The 21,103-nt window shown below is 42.3% G+C and overlaps 1 protein-coding gene across 1 annotated transcript in view; it reads left to right on the plus strand.

Annotated features, from left to right (window-relative positions):
• The first annotated feature begins 333 nt into the window (after window positions 1-333).
• The window catches only part of LOC121855915 (obscurin-like), a 65,448-nt gene continuing 44,678 nt past the window's right edge, over window positions 334-21,103 (plus strand). Inside the window, exon 1 of the mRNA XM_042351112.1 lies at window positions 334-895. The gene's annotated coding sequence lies outside the window, so the exon portion shown is untranslated. The remainder of the gene's footprint in view (window positions 896-21,103) is intronic.

A 21,103-nucleotide genomic window follows, 5' to 3' on the forward strand; every position in this document is an offset into this window, starting at 1 on the left:
GTCACCACTACTCATTCTGGCCGCCGGGCTCTGAAGATAATGGTGATCTGAGCAGAGGAAGGTATAGAGAAATAATAACAAGAAGGAAGGTCAGCTGTGGTAGATGAGGCATGAAGCACAAAAGTTAGGTCAACTGTGATGTGGCCTTAGATTTGCCTGGTATTGTGGAGGTGGTTTATTATACTATACAGTTAGCTTATACCATGGCACAGTAGAGAGGACCACTGTAGTAGATAAGTAGGACACTTCAGGTTAGAGGTTCTGGTGGTCCTGGCAGCGGGGAAGTGGACTTTGGTGCCGTAGGTGGGTGGGTGTTGGCGGCGCTAGGCTCCATGTTGGCCCCAGTGTTGGCCCGGCTGCCGCTGTGGACGGGTGTGGACGCTACGCCACTACAGCCGCTGCCTCCCTCTCTCGCTCGCCCGCCCCGCCTGGCCCGGCACGCGACACTACCATCACCGTGATCTTGTGGCCCTCAGGAACATAATTACCAAGCTGACCATGAAGACCATGAACCTGGTGAACCGAGTTTCTCTTATCGGATATTATTACTTGATGAAGTATTGTATGATGATTATGTCTTGCTGTGAGAAGTTATTCATATAGAGAATTACAATACCGTCTTGGAACATTAATTTACCAGGTGAACGTTTGAGAGAGTCACCACGGGGACTAATTGTAAGAATCATTCATAAACAAAAAGAGAAAGAAGAAAATACATGGGATCTTTTTTTTTCTTTTAACGATAGACCAAAGTGATGGTAAGTGGAACAACACCTTGACTCTGAATCCTCTTTACGAATGAGAAGAAAAAAAAACGTGTAAAGATACCAAGACAAATTTAGACCAAGAAGCAGGTGTGGTAAACAAACCTGTGAGAACTTCGGGTCATTAACAGGTAAGTAAGCCACTCCTAAAACTAGACGCTGGTCGAATATCAAACAAAGTTACGTCTGAACTTTACTTAAATTCAAATGAAAGATATATAAAGAGACGACAGGAAAGAGAGACACACGAAAAGTTAAAAAGAAAAAGGAAACCCGCGAGATCAGAAATAAGACGCAATGCAATTAAAATAAAATTTAATCTCTTGTCTGGGGGAAAAAGTTTGCCGTAAAAGTCTGGTGAGAGGAGTGACGACCTCCACCACCACTACCTCCACCACCACTACCTCCACTACCACTACCTTCACCACTACTACCTCCACCACCACTACCTCCACCACCAGTACCTCCACCACCACTACCTCCACTACCACCACCTCCACCGCTACCTACCCACCACCTCCACCACCACTACCTCCATCGCTACCACCACCCACCTCACCCTCCTACCACCTCCCACCACCACCACCACCACCTCCTACTACTTTCACCACTAGTACCTCCACCCACCCACTACCTCCACCATCCTACCTACCTCCACCACCACTACCACCACCTCTTTCCTCCCACACCACCTCCCACCACTACTACCTCCCACCACCACTACCTCCCACCACTACCCTCCCACCACCCTTCCCCTCCCACCACCACCACCACCACCTCCCACCACAATGCCTCCACCACCAGTACCTCCCACCACCACTACCTCCCCACCTCCCACCCACTGCTACCTCCACCTACTACCTCCCCACCCCTACCTCCCCACCACCACTACCCCTCCACCACTACCTCTACCACCACTACCTCCCACCACCATGCACTCCACCACCTCCCCCACTACTACCTCCCACCACTACCACCTCCATCACCACTACCTCCTGCTACCACCACCACCACCTCCACCCTACTACCTCCACCACCACTACACCCACCACTACCTCCACCACCTACCCACCACCTCCACCACTACCTCACCACCACCACTACACCTCCCACCACTACCACCTCCCACCACTACATGCCACCACCACACTACCTCCCACCACTACTACCTCCCACCCTACTACCTCCCACACCACTACCTCCCACCTACACCTCCACCACTACTACCTCCCACCTACCTCTTCCACCACCACCACTACTACTATCATCACTACCACCACTACCACCACTAGTACTATCATCACCACCACCACTACCTCCCCCACCACCACAGTAACTACTACTACTACTACCTCCACCACCACTACTGCCCCCACCACTACAACCTCCACCACCACTACCTCCACCACTATATCCATCACCACCACTACCTCCACCACCACTACTACTACCACAACTACCTTCACCACTATCTCTACCTCTACTATACTACCCCTACCTCCAACCATCACCACAACTACCTCCACCACCACTACCTCCACCACCATTACCTCCACCATTACCTCCATCACCATAATCATCACTACCTCCACCACCACTGCTACCACCACCACCACCATTCTCACATGTTGACGATGACTCGGGTACAAATTGGGGAAATGAAAGCTTGCCCCAACACACACACCTTCCCCAACATGGGTGCGCCTCTCCCCACCTCCCGTCTGTATCCCCCCTACTCTCCCCGTCACCCCCCCCCCTCACCCTCTGTGTACACGATAAATACCATCATGTGTACACGGACACGGAAGCTAAACTGTGTCTTGTTTATGGAGGCAGCAACGGACGACACGAACCTAACCTAACCTGACCTTACCTTACCTAACCTAACCCAACCTAACTTAACCAAGGATAATTTAGGATTAGGCTAGGCTAAGTTAAATGAAGTATTAGGTAAGGCTAGGTATTTTTTTTAGGTAAGGTTAGGGTAAGTTAAATATGCTTTGGCTTGGTTAGGTTAGGTTAGGTTAGGTTAGATTTCACTTGCTTCCCAACTAGTCCAGCGAACATGTTACCCAACCCGTCCACACTGTGCAACTCCCAGAAAAGTGAGATTATATATTTTTTTCTTTTTACCGAGAAGCTGAATAGTGTGGTGCTTACAGTGAGCAACAAGAGACCCAAACTTTGATCCTAAACCTGACTCGTTACTGAACTGTTCATTAGAATTTTTAATGTTATCTCGAGAGTTTAAAATCTTGCAGCTCAACACTTAAGACTTTATTTTTTCTGTCTTCTTCTTTTTATTCTTGATTTATTTATTTATCGTTTTCATTATCAGTTCCGTTTTCTGTTATTAGTTCTGTTTGGTTATTCCGTTTTCTGTTATTAGTTCCGTATGGGTTATCAGTTCCGTTTTCTGTTATTAGTTCCGTTTTCTGTTATTAGTTCCGTTTTCTTTTGTTTCTTCCACTTGCTTCTGGGAACGATTTTCCAGAATATAATTAAATGAGATAAAATTGAGTTATCTACTATGAGACTCTATAAGGGGAGGTAATAAGGGGGCGTATCGTAACATGATTGGTCGATTTAAGGGAACGGAATGAATGCTACGATATGATTGGTCGATTTAAAGGGAAAGTATCTGGGTACTGTAACATGATTGGTCTATTTAAGGAAAAAAGTGGATGCTACGATATGATTGGTAGATTTAAAGGGAAAGTATCGGGGTACTGTAACATGATTGGTCTATTCAAGGGAAATGAATGAATACTACGATATGATTGGTCGATTTAAAGGGAACGTATCGGGGTATTGTAGCATGATTGGTCTATTTGAGGGAAAGGAATGGATGCTATATGATTATGATTGGTCGATTTAATTTGGTATTGACTTCTATAACGGGACCATCAATAAATAATTTCGATTCGCTATATTTCGTTTCAGTTCCTTTTGGGTCAATGAAAAAAAAAAAAAAACCTAACCTAACTTAACCATACTGATAAACATAACCTAAATAAGCAAAAAAACAAAAACAAACAAATAAGAAACTGAAGCAACAACTCCTATATATAAATTATCTTACGAATGGGTGATATAATTCGCTATTAATATTTTACACTTCAGTTACGATCTTTCTCCTTGACAAACTTGAATGATCTTTAGACTTTATACATATTGATATATTGTATTTACGTGTAAGCTATCAGTGTGTTTGTGTGTGTGTGTGTGTGTGTGTGTGTGTGTGTGTGATGCAAAGTCGTTTTCATGCAAGTAGTAAAACTCTTAATTTGACTTCCAGTATTTCAGTAAGGGTTATAAGTTGACTTCTAGTATTTTGGTATTTAAGATCGTGATTTGACTTCCAGTATTTTAGTAAAGATTTAGATTTGACTTCCACAATTTACGAAAAATAACTTAATTTGACTTCCATCATTTTTTTCCGTGACGGCCTTGATCAGTGTCTGTTGTGTGTGACGGCCTTGATCAGTGTCTGTTGTGTGTGACGGCCTTGATCAGTGTCTGTTGTGTGTGACGGCCTTGATCAGTGTCTGTTGTGTGTGACGGCCTTGATCAGTGTCTGTTGTGTGTGACGGCCTTGATCAGTGTCTGTTAGTAAAGATGTGATAATCAGTTATACTAAATCCTCAGTGTCCCCAGTGTCAGATCTCCCAATTTTCCCCAGGTATTTGAAGTCAGACCTCCCAATTTTCCCCAGGTATTTGAAGTCAGATCTCCCAATTTTCCCCAGGTATTTGAAGTCAGATCTCCCAATTTTCCCCAGGTATTTGAAGTCAGACCTCCCAATTTTCCCCAGGTATTTGAAGTCAGATCTCCCAATTTTCCCCAGGTATTTGAAGTCAGGCCTCCCAATTTCACCAGTTATGAGGAAATACTACCAAATTATAAATGCGTTTCAATATGACGTATAATTGACACTGCTACTCTCTCTCTCTCTCTCTCTCTCTCTCTCTCTCTCTCTCTCTCTCATCTCCGGATACGTGGTAAAAGTAATTAATGGCGTCTTTAAAATGACATATAGAGTACACATACGGTACAGTAGACTTAATCTAAATGAACTCTTTCATTATGTTTCACTCACTCTCTCTGTCTCACTCACTCTCTCTGTCTCACTCACTCTCTCTCTCCTCCACTCTCTGTCTAACTATCTCACTCTCCCCCTGAACTCTATCTTTCGTTTTTCGCTCTTTCTCTCATATTGTCTTTCGCTCTCTCTCTCTCTCATAATGTCTCTCGCTCTCATTCTCTCATATTGTCTCTCACTCTCTCTCATATTGTGTTTGTCTGTTTGTCTGTCTCTCGTTGTCTGTTTGTCTGCCTGTCTGTCTGTTTTTCACACTCTCTCATTGCCTCTGTCTCTCAAACTCCATCTAAATGTCTGTCTGTCTGTCTGTCTGTCTGTCTCATCTCCAGTTTACGAGTATAGACTATCGTATAATGGTCAAGGGTGAGTATTTCTTCTGTTACGACAACAAACTTACGATGACGGAAATTTCCTGCACATCCCACAAGGTGAGGAGAGAGAGGAGGAGGAGGAAGAAGAGGAGGTGGAGGAGGAGGAGGAAGAAGAAGAAGAGGTGGAGGAGGAGGAGGAAGAAGAAGAGGAGGTGGAGGAGGAGGAGGAGGAAGAACGGGAAGGGGAGAGCAGATGACGAAAAGGGATGGGAGGGAGGAGAAGGAGGAGGAAGAGGAACGGGAAGAGGAGGGAGGGGGAGGAAGAAGATAGAAGGAAGAGGAGGAGGAGGATGAGGAGGAGAGGATGGAGAAAAGGGGGATAAGGAGGAATAGAAAATATAAGAGGAAGGGACAAAAGGAAAATGAGATAGAAGAGGAAGGGATTGGAAGATGAAAAAAAAAAGAAGCGGGTGATGAAATGGAAGAAGGGGAGAAGGAAGAAGGAGGAGGAGGAAGAGGAGAAGATGTCGATTCTCTATCTTCAAGTTAAAAATTGTGACCTTGGGGTTTTAAAGTTCTAGTGTCTAAGTTCTGATATAAAGGTTCTTAGGTCAACACAAGAAGTTCTACATCTCATGCTTTCAGTTTTAGGTACAATTAAAGTTAGTTTTTTTCTTAAATAATTAAGTTCAAAATTCTACGTTCAAAGTATAATTTAAGTTATAATTTCTCGAACCTATTTTACAGGTTAAAAGTTCTACATTTTAGGTTCAACAATATTCGGTAAATTGGAAACGATTACTTAACCCCAAGACAACGATAAAATTTAACCACTAATGTACGATAATCTCTGTAATGCGACACCTTTAACCCCCGGAGTACGATAACTTAACCCCCGAAGTACGATAACTTAACCCCCGAAGTACGATAACTTAACCCCCGAAGTACGATAACTTAATCCCCGGAGTACGATAACTTAACCCCCGGAGTACGATAACTTAACCCCCGAAGTACGAAAACTTAACCCCCGAAGTACGATAACTTAATCCTCGGAGTACGATAACTTAACCCCCGAAGTATGATAACTTAAACCCTGGAGTACGAAAACTTAACTCGAAGTATGATAATCTTGAACCCTGAGTACGGAAAAACTTAACCCCTGAAGTACGATAACTTAACTCGAGTAATACGATAATTTTAACTCGAAGTATGATAACTAAACCCTGAGTACACGAAAAACTTAACTCGGAGTAATGATAATTTACTGGAGTGAGATATTTCAACCTTTTGAGTACGGTAACTTAAGGGTCATCTGCCCTATCAAGTGGAAAGTAATCAAGATACATAGAATTACGGGTCAGGATGGCGGGTCACCTTGGCAACGCAATATAAACAGAAAACAAAGGCATAACGATCCTCTGTATAAAGTATTGAATATTTTATCAAGGTCTATCATCACTGCTGGAGGTGTAATAAAGCAAGTGAATTCAGAGAGAAATACAAAAAACAATAAAGTGTTTCAAGGAGTATGGAAAGATATATGTTAGGCAGATCAAGTAGGGAGACGTGTAGAGACATTGGCTCAATAGCGGCCTAGCCATAACTGAAGAAGCACATAACAATAGTAGATCCCAAGAGATAGGAACAAATTCGACTAAAACAACAACTCCCGGATGTAATTTAGTTTACTGATACAATGTGAAAGTTGTTCAATTATTTCTGTTATTCATATATAAACAAGAACTAGTTTTTCTCGCGGTGAATTATGATGAGTTCAAACACTGTTAAACACGGGTCGTTGTATTTACATGAGTAGAAAATGTTTGTGCGAAATTTATGTCATATCCTTTAGTATTTCCTGAAAATAAAAACAAAACAAAAACACCGACTGTATTATACAAACAAAAACATGAACACCAAAACGAAAACATTGTAACAAATAAAAATTTCCCTACGTAAATTGGAAACAGTATTTCAATTAATTAACCAAATATCAAATCAAACACACCCGGATTTTTTGTCATAAAAAATTTAGTTTACGTTTTATTTTTCCCCCAGAGTGAGACGCAGCCAATCAGAGGCGACACAACATACGTCACCTCCTGCGCAATATTTTCCTCTCCTGTTCCGGGGATGATAAATTCAGTGAGCCAAACACGCGGGCAAAATCACGGAGAAATTATAAAATATACCCACTTTCACTTTCTCTCTAACTCTCTTTTTCTCGCGGCATTCCAGTCATGGGTGTTATTGTTCTTGTGTGGAATCTTTGTTGCCACCACCCGACAAGTGCGACACCACCACAGACTGACTCCCCGCCGCCGCCGATGCCGCCGTCGTTGTCACCACCACCACCGAAAAATCCCATTGTTGTTAGAGCTGACAGAACAGAATTTTACCAGAACAGAATTTTACCAAAGATTTATAAATGCCGGATTTTTTTAAGAATCAGCGGCGTCTTGGTCAGGACACAGATCGCAAGCCACAGGTTAGAGGAATGTTTTCATGTTAGCATTTGATTCAGTCATTTATTAAAAAGTTTCCTCTACTATTATTTATTTACAAGACACAAGAATCATCACCACAGTCACCGGATTATTAAAGAGTATACGAATCGCTCTGTTCCAAACATGTGCTCGGCTACCAATGTGAGAACCGCTCGTGGGAAGGTCATAAGATCAATATTGATATTTTAAGTTTATTCAGTTCGAAAAACACAGATACAGAGTGGATAATAATAACAATACTAACATGGCTGAGCCAGTTGAGAACCTGAGCTCTCTTGTAGGCACCTGATATATACTGTACATTTATCCCAAGGAAGTATTATGTAACATTTAATATCATCTGTAATAGTACACATAGCATGGTGGTAATAAGAACATATCAGAATTTTACTACGTTTATCACTTCGTTATTTATTTATTTTTATTTTTACATTTATATTAGAATATATAAATATTTTAGAGTGGAGTTGATAGCTGGTTTGTATAAAGGTGATACAAGAGGGCAGAAGTTGTCAGTATCATGTCTTGTCACCAAATATGATAATTGTAATGGTAACGTCTGTGTATCAACATGACAATTTTTTATATAATGGTTTTGATGGTACAATAAAGGTAGGAATATAAAGTAGGTATTATAAAAAAATATTAATACTTAGACAATAGATATATTTTTTTAGAGGATTTAAAGGAAGGGAGAATAGTCTTTGCTCGGTATGGGTGGAAGTAAGTTGTTCCACACCTTCACACCATTATATTTTATGGAGGTCTGGGACTGAGAGGAGCGCATGGGGGGGGGGGGGGGTGGTCTTAGTAGCTCTGGGTGCCTTAAGTTGTATCTTTGATTATTCCAGAACTGGAAATAATTATTGTCAAGCAAGTGATTGACAGATTTGTAAACAAACAGGGCACAGCAGTAGGTGTTAATATCCTCGAATTTTAATATTTTAAATTTGCTCAACTTATCTTCTTGGTGTCAAAATGATGATGATTGTGTCAGAAACCTCGACTATTATTAATTACTTTCACTTCCTAAATCACAGTCGTTGGATGCTGACGTCTGTTTTGTTTTACTGTTTGTTATCATTGTTGTCTCGTGGCCTGCATCCTGCATGGTGGTGTAGGATGTAAGTCTGAGTCCTGCATCCTTCACAGCGTCTACCATGGTGGTGTAGGATGTCAGTCTGAGCCCTGCATCCTTCACAGCGTCTGCCATGGTGGTGTAGGATGTAAGTCTGAGCCCTGCATCCTTCACAGCGTCTACCATGGTGGTGTAGGATGTCAGTCTGAGCCCTGCATCCTTCACAGCGTCTACCATGGTGGTGTAGGATGTCAGTCCATGTTTTTTACATCCTTCACAGCGTCTACCATGGTGGTGTAGGATGTCAGTCCATGTTTTGCATCCTTCACAGCGTCTACCATGGTGGTAAAGGATGTCAGTCTGAGTCCTGCATCCTTCACAGCGTCTACTATGGTGGTGTAGGATGTCAGTCCATGTTTTGCATCCTTCACAGTTGCCCAATACTATGGTGGTGTAGGATGTCAGTCTGAGCCCTGCATCCTTCACAGCGTCTACCATGGTGGTGTAGGATGTAAGTCTGAGCCCTGCATCCTTCACAGCGTCTACCATGGTGGTGTAGGATGTCAGTCCATGTTTTGCATCCTTCACAGCGTCTACCATGGTGGTAAAGGATGTCAGTCTGAGTCCTGCATCCTTCACAGCGTCTACCATGGTGGTGTAGGATGTCAGTCTGAGCCCTGCATCCTTCACAGCGTCTACCATGGTGGTGTAGGATGTCAGTCTGAGCCCTGCATCTCTCACAGCGTTCACTATGGTGGTGTAGGATGTCAGTCTGAGCCTGCATCCTTCACAGCGTCTACTATGGTGGTGTAGGATGCAGTCTGAGCTGCATCCTTCACAGCGTCTACCATGGTGGTGTAGGATGTCAGTCCATGTTTTCCATCCTTCACAGCGTCTGCCATGGTGGTGTAGGATGTCAGTCTGAGCCCTGCATCCTTCACAGCGTCTACCATGGTGGTGTAGGATGTCAGTCTGAGCTCTGCATCCTTCACAGCGTCTACCATGGTGGTGTAGGATGTCAGTCCATGTTTTCCATCCTTCACAGCGTCTACCATGGTGGTGTAGGATGTCAGTCTGAGTCCTGCATCCTTCACAGCGTCTACCATGGTGGTGTAGGATGTCAGTCCATGTTTTCCATCCTTCACAGCGTCTACCATGGTGGTGTAGGATGTCAGTCTGAGTCCTGCATCCTTCACAGCGTCTACTATGGTGGCATACGCACAGACCGGGGGCTTAGTATAAGAGAATGACCGAGTGTGTCAACAACGCCCAGGAAACAAGAGATAGTTGTAGTGTGTGGTTATGACACTAAGCGACCCATCAACCTTGTAGGCTCTGAGCTGAGAGAGTCACCGTGTACAGTACAAGTCCTCTGGCGTCACCCTTATACATAATGATGTTACTAATGAAAAAAATAATGATGAGAAAATATTTATAAAGGTACGAATTCTCAACAAGGTGTACCTGCCTATTGTCTTGACTTAATATTCTACGAGAAAACATTTTTAATAAAAACTTAGAGCAATAATAGACTTAGCCTTATTGTAATTTTAAATTAGGCTATTACCCAAATAGCCCACTAGCCAAGTTTAGTCATTTTACCTCCCTCTGGCCTTGACGACTCCTCCCCTCCCCCATCCATTAGACACCCCCTGGTCCAGAACCCTCCTGGCTCCCCCCCCTGGCTCCCGACCCCCTGGCTCCTGAACCCCCCAAAGGTCATTGAGGCTCCATACACACATAACTGACAACATAAACTTCCCGCCTCAAGCATCAGAGTCCAACTATTATCATATTTTCTTAATTTTTATCACCCCTCTCTCTCTTTCTCTCTTTATCTCCATTCCCTTTATTTATTTCTCTCCTATTTTACTACTACTACTACTACTATTACTTCTTGTTCTACCACTACTGCTACTACTACTACTACTACTGCTACCACCATCACTACTATTACTACACCTCATATGCTCCCTCCTCTCCTATCTCACCTCTCCCCTATTCTACAAGTATCCCTCTCCAAAATTCCACAAATCCCTTCATCATCCACTCTTACTCTCTATTTTTTTTCCTCTCCCTCTTTTTTACCCCCTCCCTCCCTCTCTCTCTCTCTAATATAAAAAAAGTTGGAGGAATTAACGCTTTTCTATTTTTTTCGAATTTCTTTTTGTTCTGAATGTCTACGTCGACGAGGAGCCGCAATTATCAACTGTCTATGTGAACGCTAAAAGACTAACGTTTCACACGCATTAACTTTTTCGTTCTGTATACAAGAAAAACTAATAACGCTTGAAAAAAAAAAGATAAATACATGATTTTAAACTTTTACTAAGTTAATAATAAACTACTAATTAACCAGGATTTACAGTTATTTTCGTATTGTTTCTCTAGCGATTTTGACTTGGTCGGCGTTTTATACATGAACAGCGTGGCACCATACCGAAGAAGATTTGCCAGCGACCGAAGATTTATCGTAAATAACACAAACTATACGTAACGTACCGTAACGTAACCTAACCTAACCAAGGAACCCAAGATTATGACCTGTTTAGTCTATATGTATGAGTCTAACTGTGAGGAGAGAGGGTTCAATAGGAGAGGATCAGCTCTACTTCTCTATATAACATAAACAATAAAGTAGTGTTTCAAATATTATTACTCTCGACAAGGGTAAATGTGGTGAAGTGAACGAATAAGTATAAAAACAACAGTAACTATAATTAACTTATAACTATTTACACTAAGTCTATGACAACAAATACGGAGTAAATTAATAACGAACAGTTACGTAAATAGTTACCATGAAGCTTAATAACATATGGCAGTTCAGAGTAGAGGTTATACAAACAACATAAATATGGAAAACCTGAGAGTCACCACACGAACAGTCACAAGTACACAGGGAAGAGTATTTACCGTTAGTCACGTAGGAAGGTGAGAGGCGAGACAATACCAGGTCTAGAGCAATGGCTGAGGTTACGTTACCTTATATAAGACAGAGACAAAGACGGCAAGATACTAAGGTCCTGCAGCGCGGAGAGAAACCAAGTACTGCGGGTGAGTCTTCTGGTGACCCGATGTGAGTGGGAACGTATTTTTATATGGGGCAACAGAATTCTCATTGGTTATAGGTTTCCTAGATTCTAAGTGGACTGTAAGCTCAGGGAAGATAATGATTGGTCAACTGATGTTCACTAGAAGGATACGATGTTCCGACTCGTGCTCATAAACTGTGAATCATATAGATACATCAAGTCAGACCAGCCACTGTGTTTGGTACTAACAACAAACTGTACAGTAGTTTATTAATCTAACACAAACATTAACACAAACGATAAATTACAATATGTTACACGAAATAAATATTTACGTAACATGAAAATAAGTAGGAAAATTTGTTACACTAACCTAAGATGGAAGTACGTACATTATTTTCAGGTTAGGATAGTTTAGGACAGGAGAGGATAGGAGAGGATAGGTTAGGTTAGGTTAGGTTAGGTTAGGTTAGGTTAGGTTAAATTATCTTACCTAATTGTCAACTGAAGGAGACCAAACAAGGCCTCGTTATCCAGGCGTGTAATGACTGTATTTACTCCTAACAAAAGAGTAAGAAAGTTGCAATTCCTCCAGCTATGTTTTAGGGGTTATTCTACAGATAAGGAAAAAAAAGTTTCCTTCCATAGAAAGTTTTTCCTAAAGTTACTTATTGTCACGAGTCGGTGGTCTAGACTATTACTATCTCACACATTACGATATCTTCCACTATGTCCGTCTGTCTGTATATGTATGTATGTATATATGTATGTATGTATGTATGTATGTATGTATGTATGTAATGTATGTATGTAATGTATGTATGTATGTATGTATCCCCCTCTCTCCTATTCATCGTATATTTCTGCTCCACCAAACTCCAGGGAATCACTACCTAGATCTCGCTCACCACACATCAATCTGTGCACAAAAGCATATGCTGAAATTACCAGTGCATTGTTGCCACAGAAAGAAGATTTATTTCAGTATTAAATCCCTCCCCTCTGAGAACCGAGATGCATTGAGAGGGAATTACTTTAGAACTGGTACCTGTGAGAGAGAGAGAGAGAGAGAGAGAGATTCATAGGTGGCAAAATAGAGTGGAAGAAACTCGTAGATCAATACTTAAAAGATAGAAAAAGACTTAACAACCCAGGTAGTCGAATCACCTCTAACTAAACGGCTCGGTGAATAATGCTGCTAACAACCCTAGAACTCGAACCACCAAACATAAGCCAAAATAACGAACAAGAAGAGACACTAACGATGGTAATATATCTGTAAGATGATTCTTCGAGTTGCTCCTGACTGCAATAAGGTTTGGAATTTCATTTATGGCGAGGCGACGAGGGTTTGTGAGGGACCATATGTGTAATTGTTTATATCTCGGAGTATCAGGTGTTACTCTCTCTCGTGTGTGTGTGTGTGTGTTGGCTAGCTGTTTGCCAGTGTAAGCTAACAGACTTTTCCCCTTGCTATTTTACAAACTTTCCTCGTGCTATTTCAGAGATTTTTCCCGTGCTATTTCAGAGATTTTCCCCGTGCTATTTAACAAACTTCCCCAGTGCTATTTCAGAGATTTTCTGCTATTTCAGAGATTTTCCCCGTGCTATTTAACAAACTTCCCCAGTGCTATTTCAGAGATTTTCCCCGTGCTATTAAATGGTATCTGTCACTATCACCCAGGAGCCTCTGCCAGCACAACTTAACAGACACTGCCGACTCTCACCAGCTCGTTCTGACACCAAAAGCCGATGATAGAGATAAGCCATTAGTCTTATTAAAATCCACCTGTTCAATACCAGCCATTGTAATCAAGCTTAGTGACGACCCGGTTTAATTTCAATTACTCGTGCCAGCTTGAGCAACACCCAACTGGAATCAGGTATTAAAATACCAGATTATTTCAATTGTCTAAATAATGAGAAGTTTGGTTTAATTTAACTAAGTTCTTTTAATTCGCATTTCTAATCTACAGTAGCATTTGTTCTTGATGATGATGATTATGATGATTGATGATGATGATGATGATGATAATATAATGTTATGTATGTGCTTCAGAACTAAGGTCATTGATAACGTAAGTAGTTTAATAATTACACTAGTTCATCAGTAATTAAAAGTTATAAGAATTACAGCTCCCTATCTATACACCAATGATCTGTTACTTAGGAGTTTTATTTCTAAATGATCATGTAAAATTTTTTTTTTAGAATTAGATTTTGATTTACAGGTGTTATGATTCAGTTTATCACCCAGTAACATAACTTTGGCGAGAAATCGAAATAAACGGAGAATTATAATCGTGAACCTGACATTACAGTTGGGGAAGTGATGACAGTCGAATGCAGTGCCGAGACGTTAGACCTCTCTGTGTACCGAAGGATTAGTATACCGTGTACAGTAGCCTTTAATTGTATACTAACATTTACACTGTATATTTGATTTACGCTGATGATTACGGTATAGTTAACTCACTGTATGTGTATAACGAAGGTAAGGAAAATATAACATTAATATAGAACACAATAACACGAAAAAAAATTACTATAGGTTAATATAGCAAGATAACACGTAAACACCAATATAATATAACACAAAATACTAAAGTTTCATATATGTGGCAAAACACTATTGTATATTCAGGTCTTAAACCCGTGTAAGGAGAGGGCTACACTTAACAAGGATTGCCTGTTTTTGTTGATGAATTTAACTCTGTAAGTAAAGTTCTTCTTCTACTTATTATTATTAGTATTATATTTTTCTTTATGTAATTTCTCAAAACATCAACAACAACAGCCTCGCCAATAAAACAAGACAAAAATTCTTCAGATAGGTCAAACCCCGCCACCTCCCCCAAGACCCCCACTCCCAACCATCCCTATAAGGAGACCCCCACCCCAAATCCATCCCCAAGACCCCTACCCCCACCTTCCTCTAAGACCCCTACCCCCACCATCCCTAAGACCCCCCACCCCACCATCCCTAAGACCCCCCACCTCAATTCATCCCTGCACCCCCACCACCCCACTCCACATCCCCAAGACCCCACTCCCCACCATCCTAAGACCCCTATACCCCCACCATCCCCACATCCCCTACCCCCACCATCCCCAAGACCCCTACCCCACCATCCCTAAGACCTCATCCCCACCTACTCCTGCCCACCCCCGAAAAATAGTGTCGACCCAACGCATAATTTTCTCACGTAATATCATATCGGAATTCCTGTAAGAATTTTCACTATTAATTAATTCTGTCGCGTCGTAAGTTCTGGTGATATTGACAGTGAAAATTCCGATAAAGCAGAGTGACGTCGGTCAACACGAACCTTTGTCTTGTATTAACGATATTACCAGTAGGTTGTTTGATGTAGTGTGGTGTGTGTGTGTGTGTGTGTGTTGTGTGTGGTGCGCACACATGGTGGTGTAATGCGTCCTGTGTGGCAGCATTATGTTAGTGTTAAGGTGCAAGCACTGTTTGCTCCCTCTCGCTTTCAGCTACCACCGCTGGCGGCCATCGTGGTGAACAGGGAAGCAAACTTGCAAAAGTCTCCCCTGCCAGTACACAGCCTCCTCACCATCAAGACTTCTTCTGTGCCTTCTCGTGGCAACACGCGATAACTGGGTGCCTCTTGGGCCCAGGCTTGACCAGTAGGAGATGTCGGAGCAGCAGTGGGCCCCAGAGGGATGACGTATAGGCCCACTGGCATGTGGACACGTCCTGGCACCTACCAACCACTGCCCCGCTGCCTTGTAGATTAACCTTGGGAGGTACAAGGCTACGGGAGTAAACCCCGAACGAAAAATCTGCGGTGACCCCCCTAACAGGCAGACACGTTTACAAAGGTACAGTAAGATCCCAACGGCGGTATAAGTGGAAGAGGTGACCAGCATGGGAGCCCAACGACTACACCGGCGGATGAAGACAATGCACGACGGACGGACAGGCTATTAAGGCGAAACCCAACAAACTGGGCTATCGACAGTCCATTACAACTCTCCCTCTCCCCAGTCGTTGCAACACTTGCACCACTGGATCAAGAAAAGGAAGCCAAGATGTGTGGTTGCAGCCTGCGCTCCTGCCTCACCACATAGATCAACTCACGCGCAGCCATCATCCAGCTCACCATACTTCTCATCATCAGCAAAACCCCTATACCCCCAAAAATTCCTATGGCGACGGACGAGTGGCGACGGAGACAGACAGAGATGAATGTCGGGAGTCTCTAGTCACAACTCAGCACAGTACCAATTTAGCCGGCGGGGTGGACATCCAGTACTGGATGATGAATCTTTTCAACATAAGACGACTCCAGGCAGGAAAAAAGGTGTGGGCAGCTTCCATTACTGAACTTCAGTAAGCAGACGACCTCACCCTCGTCACTCACATTGAACGCGACCTCCAGGAGTTCCTGAACACCTACGCGTATGCACACTTCGGCCTTGAGGTGAATGTACGTAAGACTCAGAGTTTCATTCAGCCTGCCCCTGGTTCAGCCACACCTCCACCATCCATCCAGCTTAACAGTAATACTCTCTCTAATGTAACCCACTTTCCGTGTCTCGGCTCCCACCTGTCACCCACCGCATGGACGACAATAGACTGCCAATCCAGATATTTTACAGTCACCTAACGAACAGTAAACATAACGCTGGCGGGAACTGAAAAGTTATAAGGACAATCTTAAGACAAACCTGAAAAAGTGCCAAATCGACCCCCTCACCTGAGAGACGATTACTCCACACCGTAACGCTTAGAGGAGCACCACACGAGTAGCCCGAGTGCATACCGAGGCAGGTAAGCGCCAACGTCGGAAAGACGCTGCCGCCGTCCCCTCCCGTACTAGACGAAGCCTTCCAATTGTGTAATATCTGTGAACGACCTGCCATTCCTATATCGGCCTCACGAGTCACCTCAGAGCTCACCAACGAAGGTGACATCCTTAACTAACGTCATTATATCTAGCTGGAAGATCGTCATACTCGACTCCGAGTGATAGCAAAGTAGAAAGTAGTAGTAGCAGTAATGTGTTGTGTGTATTTTGTGTGTGTGCGTGTGTGCGTGTGTTTTATGTGTATTGTTTGAGTGTTTTGTTTGTATGTGTTTTGTTTGTGTGTGTGTGTGTGTGTGTGTGTGTGTGTGTGTGTGTGTGTGTGTGTGTGTGTGTTCTGTGAATGTATTTTATGCAGTATTTGGTAAAAAAATCTCGTGACGTCAGCGTACGTAGTTATAGTAACGATCACTGCATATTGCTCGGCTACGTCAGGGATACGTCACGGTTACGTCACGGCTAGCCAACCAATTACAGGGCTGATTTCCTCTTCACCAACTGACTCTCACAACAGGTCAGGTGTGCCAACAGTCAACACTCACCAAGCGCACAACATTTAAATCGGATCCATTAAAAGCTGTTACCCTCGCTCCCCAGCACACCGGGACAGCTGAGTGACGCTGACACCAAGCAACAGCTGCACCATTCTCGTGGGCGTATTACGGCGGTATAGTGGAGTGAGGAGTGTTATCTGTGGAGTGGAGTGAGGGCATGTTGACTATGGGTTAAAAAAGTGATTACAATTCTAAATAAACATGACAACAAGTATAAAATAATCTCACACATACTTGGCCACACCGTGAGTCCGTCCGTTCAGTTATTTTGGTTCACGCTCAATAATTTACCATAGATTTAGTGAACAATGTTGACGTGACAGAAACAGACTCATTTCCCGGGCTGTGTGTGTATGTGTGTGTGTGTGGAGGATAAGTTTAAGTAGGTTTTTTTTTTTTAATATTCGATAAAAAGTTATGAATGAGGAAAATTTTCATAACTATTACTGCATCCTACTGTAGACAATGTTTATGTATGTACTAAAATGTGGTGAAAAAGTTGAAACATTTATAACAGTAGACCAAAACAATAACATAACCATCGGGTGACAGTGGCGACATCTAGTGGTAATAATATTAAACTCTTTCGTTACTATCCTGTCAAGAGGGAATGTAAAGTTAGCGGCAAGAGTTTTATCGGTTAAGTTTTCCTGCCAATAACAAGAGGAGAGGGACCAACTGTGCATCTCATTATAAGCTTTCATAACCGCTACCTTAAACAACAGTAAGGCGGGGGGGGCAACCAGCTGTGTAGATCATTATTACCGTTAATATACAGTAGAATGAGCTGAAAAAACCCCACAAACACAATTACGTCAAATCTACAAAACCATCCCAATAATGTAAATAAAATGAAATGACGGAAATAAACCTAGATAATAACTTTAGATCAACACAATATGTGGTTATATACATATATGTTGATATAAGATTTTAAATTAAGATTGTATATAGGTCGGCATTTCCATCGATAAATAAATTTGAGAAATATGCTGGAATACCTAATAGTGACTGCCATTATGATGATGTGACACTATATATTAATGACTTTGTGACACCATGAATCAATTTATGACACCTTGATTGAATTTTCGACACAGAGGATTAATTTATGGCACCATGAATTAATTTACGCCACTAATAACGAATTTCTGAAGGCTATGGAGGGAGAATTTATGGCACAATGGGTGTGGTCAGGGGTGAAGGAGGAGGAGGAGGGTGGCAGTGTGCATGAGATATAACCTGAAGGTGGAACTAGTATTCGGTAGCCCTTGAGACCCCATCTTACTGACCGACACCGCTTGGCCTTTTATGAGTCTGGTGGTGGAGGCCATTGTAACCACCACCCCATATATCCCTTTTACCGAGGCCTTTTTACTATCCATCAGCTCGGTGTGTCTAGGACCTCTTGATGCTGTCACCACATTTAACACTCTTCTTCTTCCTCCTCCTCCATCTTCATCTTCTGGTTTCTGGTCCTCTTCTTTTCGTTCTTCTTATTCTTCTCCCTTTTAACTTTATCTTGTTTCTCCTCCTCCTCCTCCTCCTCCTCTTGTTATCACCCCAATGAACATTCCTCTTCCTGTTCCTCCTCCTCCTTGTTCTTCTTCTCCTGTTCCTCCTCTCTCCTCCCTCTCCTCCTCCTCCTCCTCCTCCTCCTCCTCCTCCTCCTCCTCCTCCTCCCCTCCTCCTCCTCCTCCTTCTTCTTCTTCTCTCCTCTTCCTCTTCTTCCTCTCTTGAAATTTTGGTTCGTGTGTCGATGAAGATGTTTATGATGTGGTCATAGATTTCCTCTGATTCACACACACACCACACACACACACACACACACACACACACACACACACACACACACACACACACACACACACACACACACACATATAGCCATCAATACTGTCTGCCCCCCCACTCCTCCAAGCTGCCCTCCTTAACACACCAAAAGTTTTGCAGTAAAAAGAAATCGAGGGATCATGACCCAAGATTTAAAGATTTGGTGGGACTTGTTAGTACAGCTGACACACTATACAGTAACCTGGACAGATTTTTATCAACGTTGTGATGATTGTCAACTCAGGTGATTAAATCGAGTGAAATCCAGTAACTCAGGTAGGTGATACGGAGCCTTGTAGAGCAGCATATTATAGTAGTCACGGGTAAGACAGCTGTATCAAGGCTTCTCCCTAGTCTGTCTATGAATGATTAAACATGGGTCGGGAAGACTGTGGCGGTGGTCAAATATGTAGACTGACTGACTCGTGTTACTCTATATGGTCTCAGTACTTCAATAAATAACTTTTTTTTTTAAGAGATCAAAATCTTTTCTTTCAAACACATGAAATCACGTAAAATATTTAGAGAATTAAATTAAAAATCACTGAATAAACACCTCGTTCGTGTAATTATATACTCAAAGACACACACACACTTGGTTTACCTGTCAGTACTGTAGGTGAGGTGAACATACCTGAGAACCTATACAACAGGTAACTCAGGTAATGGTTTGGTCCTTCTGGGTAATAATGGTTAGTGACTTAAGACGTGCGGCTTCAAGGGGAAAAAGTCAGGTTATCTATTGGGAATTTAAGGTCAAGCTGGCGTTCATGTCTCTCTGTCTGTCTGTCTGTCTGTCTGTCTCTCTCTCTCTCCCTTTGCGTATCTGTCTGTTAATATCTAAACATTTTTCATCACATTTTATCTATTCATCAATCTTTCTCATTTTCCTTTCTCCTCTTATTTTTTTTTTATCTGTCAATCTCCCAATTCCCTCCTTCCGAGAATATAGAATGGCTTCCTTCCGTGTGTCATTGTTCTCCTTTTAAATTTATCATACGGACTAAGTTTGTCTGTCAGTGAGGCTTTCTGAAGTTTGGGAGTGAAGGTAGCTGCTCTCTCTCTCTCTCTCTCTCTCTCTCTCTCTCTCTCCCCTCTCTCTCTTACACACTTTCTCTTGTAAACTCAATTTCTCCATTTCTATATCTGTCATTTTTTTTTACATATCCTTTCTCCATCCTTCTCTCTCTCTCTCTTTTATTATCTCTGTCTCTATTACCCTCTTTATTAGTATCTCATTTTAACCTTTTCTATTTCTCTGTGTTATTGGTTTCTCCTTTTCTATATATTTTCTCTCTTTTTCTATGTCTTTCTCTTATTCTTATGTCTGTCTGTCTGTCTTTTTTCTGTTTCTCTTCCTAAACCTAATAACTCTATCTATCTGTCTATATGTCTGTCTGTCTGTCAAATTTTCCTTCATATTTGACTTGTCTATCTACGTACGTGTGTGGTGAGTGGTGGAGGTGAGTGAGTGGGTAGTGGTGAGTGAGTGAGTGAGTTGGTAAAACCGATAACATGACAGACTCGGCCAGGCGTGAACCAACACTGATCATTCCGCAATATTGGTGGCTGGTTGGTGGTCACTGCGCCGTGTTTTGTCGGTGTGTTTGTGTGTGTGTTTGTGTGTGATAGGGTGTGTTTGTGTTTCATGGGTGGGTTACGTGTATGTCTTTTATGTGTTTGTGATTGTCAATGTGTATTTTTTGTAGTTGCTGAGTTTGTGTTGTATTTGTATGTGGTTCCTCCCATACGGTGTCATCATTACCTGCCTCATATCATGCAGGTGGTGGGCTCTACACACACACACACACACACACACACACACACACACACACACACACACACACACACACACACACACACACACACACACACACACACACACACACCTCATTTCAGGGCATAGAGATATTTGTATTTAATAGAAAGAAACAATAAGACCCTCAGGGAACTTAGGTAAAACAGCATAAAGTCTACGGTGTTATCCTGCCGCGTTTAACTTAGTGCTTCTAAAACCTAAAGGCATCGTATCATGAAAGATGGAGGTTGTGTTAAAAATCTATATATGTATACAGTAACAATATACA

Source organism: Homarus americanus, unplaced genomic scaffold (genome assembly GCF_018991925.1).
Source record: "Homarus americanus isolate GMGI-L3 unplaced genomic scaffold, GMGI_Hamer_2.0 scaffold1024, whole genome shotgun sequence".
NCBI classification, from domain to species: domain Eukaryota; kingdom Metazoa; phylum Arthropoda; class Malacostraca; order Decapoda; family Nephropidae; genus Homarus; species Homarus americanus.